A 7,504-nucleotide genomic window follows, 5' to 3' on the forward strand; every position below is an offset into this window, starting at 1 on the left:
TAAGTGGATTTGTGCAGGTTATATGTATCTAGGAATAAGTGTTGATTAATCTTGATTGTTAATGTTATTGTCAACTGCATGGATAGGAGAGTAGTGAAGCACAACTCTGCATGTGTCTGTGAAGACACTACAGAGGTGATAAGATCATGAGAGCACTTACATATGAATGTCTTAACATCTTGATAATTCACAAATAGTATCATTGTTGAGAGGTAGTGAAGACAGGATGGGCTCTTTACTGCAGGAAGTGAATGATTGGGGACATATCTTTGTGTTTGTCTCTGGCCTATTTCTGTCTACCTTTATCTAAGTTTCTTTTCTTCCATGAGGTTAATAGAGAGATGAATGATATCTTCCATCATATACTATCATAGCCATGATTTCCTGCAAAATGCATGTGGACAAACAAACATGGACTAACCCTCTGGAACTATGAGATAATAAAAAGGATTCTTCACTTTAATTGTTTCTGTCAGGAATGTGATCACAACAATGATAAAAAATGATGGATGTGACTGTTCATTTACTCTATCATTTTAGATAGATACCTTTGTATTCAAATTCAATTTTCTTAAACCACAAATGAAAGTTTTAATACCTAGTGTTGTACTGGAAATTATATAAAGCTTTTCTCTAAACTACTAATATGAGGTGTTTTATGAGCTAAGAAACAAGAATCATAATTTTCATGCATAATAGTTTGCTTCTTATGTGAACAGAGCTTAGGCTATCATGCTCAATTCTCTGGTCAAACACTAATCTTTGTTTTACCCTGAAGGTTTGGTAAAGCTGATTAACACTTGAAATCAGTTGAGTTTGTTATTTCACTCATTAATGGGATAGGCCTCATCTACTCACTTGATGACATTAAAAGGAAAATGTGAGATTTTTTCAGAACTAATTGTGCTTCAAGACTGTTACACAGAAATTTTGTATGAGTTTTTAGTTCACCAGTATGCACTCTCAATGTTTACCTGTCATCCACCATGATCTTGTGCACCTATATTTTAAAGCTAATTCTTCCCTTTCCCACATTGTTTTGTTTCTTTGGAAAACTATGGCTGATAATATTTTAAAAGACGAAGCTAAGATGGGCATGATGGCATATGCCTATAATCTTAATATTCCACAAGGTGGAACAAGAAGAGCAGGAGACATGGATAGCCTCAACTCTATAGTGAGTTCAAAGCCAGGATGAACTGTATTGAGATCTTGCCTCAAACAATGGGGTGGATGTGGGGAGAAAACTAATACTCACTCATCCTATAGTACAAAATATTTTAAAATCCTTAAAACAATATCTAAGACAATCTTACAGCCATGTAACTGGCACTGAGCATCATTGCTATTTTTTTTCAGTGTCTAAAGTATTAGTGTGAGTTAGCCATTGACTCCATTAATCCAACATCTTCAATTGTAGAACTAGAAACAAATTTAGTAAAACAGCAGACTCCTCAGAGGAGGAACTTCTCAGACTATCTCAGAAGCAGATTTCTTCACAGATTATTCAGTATGCTAGGGCATCACAGATATACCATTTAGAAACTGAATGTTTTCTCCACCACAAAGAGGCAATTTGAACATGTAGTCATTGGACAACACCCTGTTTATATTTTAGCAAATGGAGTAAAAGAATAGTTTCATTCTTTATAAATATTGGTTTTACTTAAAGCAGATAATTTAAATAAGAGCAGATTGTAGCATTACATTTTATTATTATAGTTAATGTCTCTCATGTCTCTACTACTCTGTTTCCTCAGAAAATATACTGACTCATTGATGTTACTTTCTGATACCGAGATTTATAGTACAGAGAATCTTTTCCATTGTATCATTATCTTTTAAATTTTACTTATCTATTTTTACACCCACCAAGTCCCATTTGTGATACCCACATATTCTTGGATGTGTGCCCTTCCACCTGAATGTGGAATGTGGTTGATTTATCAGAATCTATACTCTTAGAGAAAACTGATTGCCCCTCTCCCAGCAGCAATCAATTTCTAAGTTCTTTGACTAGGGGTGCGGCTTTATGCTCACCTCCCATTTTCATGGTAGAATTTGGTTTGACTTTAGGTCTTGTACATGCAGTCATTACCACTTTAGCTAATACATCCAGCTGCCTTACTGTGTCCAGAAAACTCAATTGCCTTGTAGTAATTTGTCTTTGGCTCTTAAACTCTTCCAGCTCTATTTCTGCAATGATTCCTAAGTCTTAGGAGCAAGGTCTGTAGTATAGATGTTCCAATTAGGGCTGAGCATTCCAAATTCTTTTATTATTTGAACACTGGCCAGTTGTGGGTCTCTGTTAATCATCATCTACAGTAAATGAAAGCTTCTCTGGTGAAAATTGAGTGATGAATCATTCATTAATCTATAAGTATACTAATAAGCCATTAGGAATCAATTTAATAGTATGTCCATTTAGCGGAATAATAGTAGAATGTTCTCATCTACAACTATGAGCTGTCTGGCCTCTGTCTTAGCATAGCAATGCTTCTTTATCTTATGGAGTGGGACTTAAATACAATCAGAAAGTGGTTGGTTATTTCCACAGTTACATCATTATGACACAAAAACTACATAGCATACTCAGAAGCTGGATACATTTTAAAATTTCTTAAGGAGGATTTACAATTAGTCACTGCTCAAGAAAAGGAAATTATATTGACTTTATAAAGATTCCACCAAGGAACTGATACAGCTTATAAACACCTTCAGCAACATAGCAGGATACAAGATCAACTCAAAAAAAGTCAGTAGCCCTCCTATATACACTGGACAAAGAAGCTGAGAAGGAAATCAGAGATACATCACCCTTTACAATAGCCACAAATGACACAAAATACCTTGGGGTAACACTAACCAAGCAAGTGAAGGACCTATATGACAAGAACTTTAAGTCCCTGAAAAAAGAAATTGAAGAAGATGTCAGAAAATGGAAAGATCTCCCATGCTCATGGATAGGCAGGACTAACATAGTAAAAATGGCAATCTTACCAAAAGCAATCTATAGATTCAATGCAATCCCCATCAAAATACCAACACAATTCTTCACAGACCTGGAAAGAATAATACTCAACTTCATATGGAAAAACAAAAAACCCAGGATAGCCAAAAGAATCCTGTACAATAACACAACCTCTGGAGGCATCACGATCCCTGACTTCAAGCTCTACTATAGAGCTACAGTAATAAAAACAGCTTGGTACTGGCATAAAAACCAACATGTGGACCAATGGAATCAAATTGAAGACCCTGACATTAATCCGCACATCTATGAACATATAATTTTTGACAAAGGAGCCAAAAGTGCACAATGGAAAAAAGAAAGCTTCTTCAACAAATGGTGCTGGCATAACTGGCTATCAACATGTAGAAGGCTGCAAATAGATCCATTATCTATCACCGTGCACAAAACTTAAGTCCAAGTGGATCAAGGACCTCAACATAAATCCAGCTACTTGGAACCTGCTAGAAGAGAAAGTAGGAAGTAGTCTTGAACACATTGGCATAGGAGATCACTTCCTAAATATAACACCAGTAGCACAGACACTGAGAGAAACAATCAATCAATGGGACCTCTTGAAACTGAGAAGCTTTTGTAGAGCAAAGGATACGGTCAACAAGGCAAAGTGACAGCCTACAGAATGGGAAAAGATCTTCACCAACCCCACATCTGACAGAGGACTGATATCCAGAATATATAAGGAACTCAAGAAATTAGACATCAAAATGGCCAACAGTCCAATTAAGAAATGGGCTATAGAACTAAACAGAAAATTCTCAACAGAGGAAACTCAAATGGCTGAAAGACATTTAAGGAATTGCTCAACATCCCTAATCATCAGGGAAATACAAATCAAAACAACTCTGAGTTACCACCTTACATCTGTCAGAATGGCTAAGATCAAAAACACTGAAGACAGTTTATGCTGGAGAGGATGTGGAGCTAGGGGAACTCTCCTCCACTGCTGGTGGGAATGCAAGCTTGTACAACCACTTTGGAAGTCAATATGGCGCTTTAAAAAAAATTCAGTGTTCCACTAGAAAAAGTGGCAAAGTGTAGTCCGATCCTGAGCAGAAACTATCATACTGCTCTCCATGTTCATATAGATTTTTTCATGCATCTGATTTGATATCAGAAGAAACCTTGTGAAGAAACAATATTTTCACTAGCTTCTCCATCTAACGGTAAAGCTGTCACAGAGGAGACCAAATGAGAGCAGATAGGAGGTGCCTCTACTCCTGCTCTCTCAGTCATGGAATTGTCAGTGGAAACATGAGAAAGTTTGGGTTCTATCTTTTTCTGGAAATAAGGATGTAGCATGACCCCTCCCCCAACCAAGTTCTCAAGATGCAGTATTAGAAGAAACCAGCTAAAGGTAGAATGTCTTAATAAGCTCTAAATTTCACAGAACAATGCTTCCAATGTCCTCATTATCTGTTCACAAGCACTCATTATATGACCATCAAAGACTATGTCAGTGTGAGAAGGAAAAGAGAGACAAAACACTCTGACATGACAGCAGCATTAATATTTTTACATGAAAGAACTTAACTATGATAACCCATTTTAACGAACAATGTGAATATATTTACAATAAGAAAAATAGCAAGTTTTCATAAGGAAAAATGTAATTATTATTAAGAAAACAGAAGATGCAGAAGCTAACCAAATAAAAAACTTGAAACTAAAAATTACAGTATCTGGAACACAAAGTTCAATGGACGGGCTTGAAAGAAGAAAAAAGAGGAAGAAAGTAGAGCAGAATCTACCAAATCAGAACACAGAGGAAGAAAAAAGAAAATTAGGAAAAAGAAAACTAAAGGATATGAAAGAAAGATTATGAAATATTTCATATGTTAGAGTCTGGAAAAAGGCAAAGGAACAGTAAAAGTGTGAAGACATGCAACAAAACAATAGTTAAAATATCCCGAATTTACCTAAGGTTATAAACTTATTATGTTTGAAGAATATGAGGAAATTTCATAAACAAAAATCTAAAGGTGTTACACATAAAATATACCATTGTCAAACTTTGAAACCAAAAGACAAAGAAAAATCAAGCCTATATAAAAAGTCTCAAAATTTAACAGGAAGCAAGAAAAGGGGTTCAGTTTGTAAATGGACAAAAACACATAGAGACAATTCAACAAACTCTTTAAGACTTATGTAAGAGTTACCTAACCTGTATGGGAAACAAAAAACTTGTTGAAGAATTTTCTAAAATTAGAGAGATCAAGACAAAGTGAGGAAGTGTCTTCACATTCCTGCTGAACATACCAAAATGCCAAGGGAACATGAGGCAAGATGTAGCACCACAGCTGGACAGCTGTTGACACTACCAATCAGGAGACAAGATTCTGGTTAGAAAGAGACTGGAAGAATGTCTGTGATTGCCCAAGAAATCTAGGTGCAAATCTCAGCCTTGGAAAGGCACACTGACCAATGGTTCAATACCCCAGAAATGGGAATTCTTATCACATCCTGGGAAGGACTATGGCCAGCCTGAGAGTCACCTGAGAATTTGGAATATGTTAACTACAAAGTTGAAGGATAGAGATGAATGAGTTTATTAGTTTGATGAAAAGGATAGTAACAGATATGATAAAGGAGAAGACCAATTATAGATTTCCATGGTTTGAGATTAGAGTAAAATTTTGTTTTTGTAATGCAAGAATAAGTCCAGTGCTGAGTAATGGTGTGAAAAAAAGGTTCATTTCTTAAAGTAGAATTATGGAATGATGGTTATTGGGGCCAATAAATTCTTTGAAGATACAAAGGAAACTGAAACAAGTAAAAGGAAAAAGAAAAGAAAGAGGAGGAAAAGGAAGATAGAAGAGATAAAAAGAAGAAATGGGGAAACAGGAGGAAGAAAGGGAAATGGAGGACGGAACTGACAACATGACGAAAAGAAAGAAAAAATGACCTCCCAAAATGGTTTTCCACAAAGAGGAACTGAAATGATGAGCATTCTCTATGGCTGAACCCCCTAAACATTCAAATTGTCTTTGTATGACTTTTATCTCACATTTATAGCCCCCATAACCCTTCTCATTCTGTCTGAAAGTTCTCCAAGTTCCTTTTGTTTTCTTATGAAATCTAGAAGCTCCTGAACACCAATCAGGGGAACCTGTGGTTAAGGGAGGAGCTTAAAGAGCATCTGTCTACTCACTGCCCAATTTCAACCTGCAAGTAGACTGAGGCATAGGTCATATGACAAACAGCAGAGCTGTTGGAAGCCAAGTACATAGGCCAGAAAAAACCTCCTTAACAAAGGGTGCTTGGGAGTGACAGGAAGCTGTGTACTGAACAAACTGATAGTGTGAGGTCATGTCTGGTGAAGGCAGGACTGCAAACTATTCTCAGAAGGCACCCTTCGGCCTGGTCACTGGACAGAGGCAAAAGGAAGCTGCAGCATTTCTGTGCAGGTGAGTGCAGGGACTGGAGCCTTAGTGGAATGGGTAACAGATGTGCAAAAAGGAAAAACAAATTCAGGCTAGAACGAGACAAGAAGGGTGAGAGTCCCGGTGAGAGGAGTGAAAGAGACAACCAAATGGCTAAGAAAATGTTAAGAATCCTAGGAGGACAAAGACTTTGAGTCTGATCTAAAAGTACGAAGGCTGTTGTCAGAGAAAAGGCATCAATATATGCAAGACTGGCATTTTGTAAATGAAGCTCTGGTGACCTGAGGTCCTAGAATCGTTATTCCCATCCATTAAGGGATTCTGCTTCATGAGGTGACATGCTGAAATGTTAAAGGCACAGTGTGGGCATGATGTACAGCATGATATGCAAAGGGTCGGAGAGTAAACCAGGGGATGGGGGTTCCATTGACAGTTGTTTTACTGAGAGTTTGTCAGGAACCCTGCAATGTCCTCATTTCCTGGCTCTGCCCCAGGCATGCTGTCTTTCTGCCTAAAGACATGAGACCCTGTTTCAGCCACTTTGTTCATCTGAGACTGAAGGCAGAGGGTACTTAACCTTTGCAACCGGCATAAATGGATGTGTGTCTCTCTTGTTTCTTCTTATATTTGTTTCTTGTAAAAACTTTTTCCTCCCTTTCCTCTCATTCAAAAGAATGAGATGTCACAGTGGTGATATAAGTCTATGTGCATGCAGGGAGAAGAAACTGGATTAAAGGAAACTAGGAAATGTTTCATGCACTCCCTCCTTCTGGCTTCCATGCAGTTTAAAAGGATCCCACGTCTATATCTCTGTCATTAATGAAATATTAAGGTTAACTGAGTAATTTGTGTCTACTTATACAAAAGTTAAACTTCTAGATCTGTCTCCTTACATGACCAATAATAAATTTTAATATCCCACTAACAGCAGCGATATCAAGAAATGTGCATTTTTAAAACAAGATAAGTCCCTTTGGGAAAGACCTAAAGTGTATGGGAAAAAGGTAATGTATCCTAGAAGAAAAGATCAAGGGAGGTAATATGAAAGTTTTATTCAGAGAAAGAAGGCTGTGTCTTGTAGGCTGAGTGATGA

Source organism: Peromyscus californicus, unplaced genomic scaffold (genome assembly GCF_007827085.1).
Source record: "Peromyscus californicus insignis strain IS unplaced genomic scaffold, ASM782708v3 Scaffold_6__1_contigs__length_162567912, whole genome shotgun sequence".
Lineage (NCBI taxonomy): Eukaryota > Metazoa > Chordata > Mammalia > Rodentia > Cricetidae > Peromyscus > Peromyscus californicus.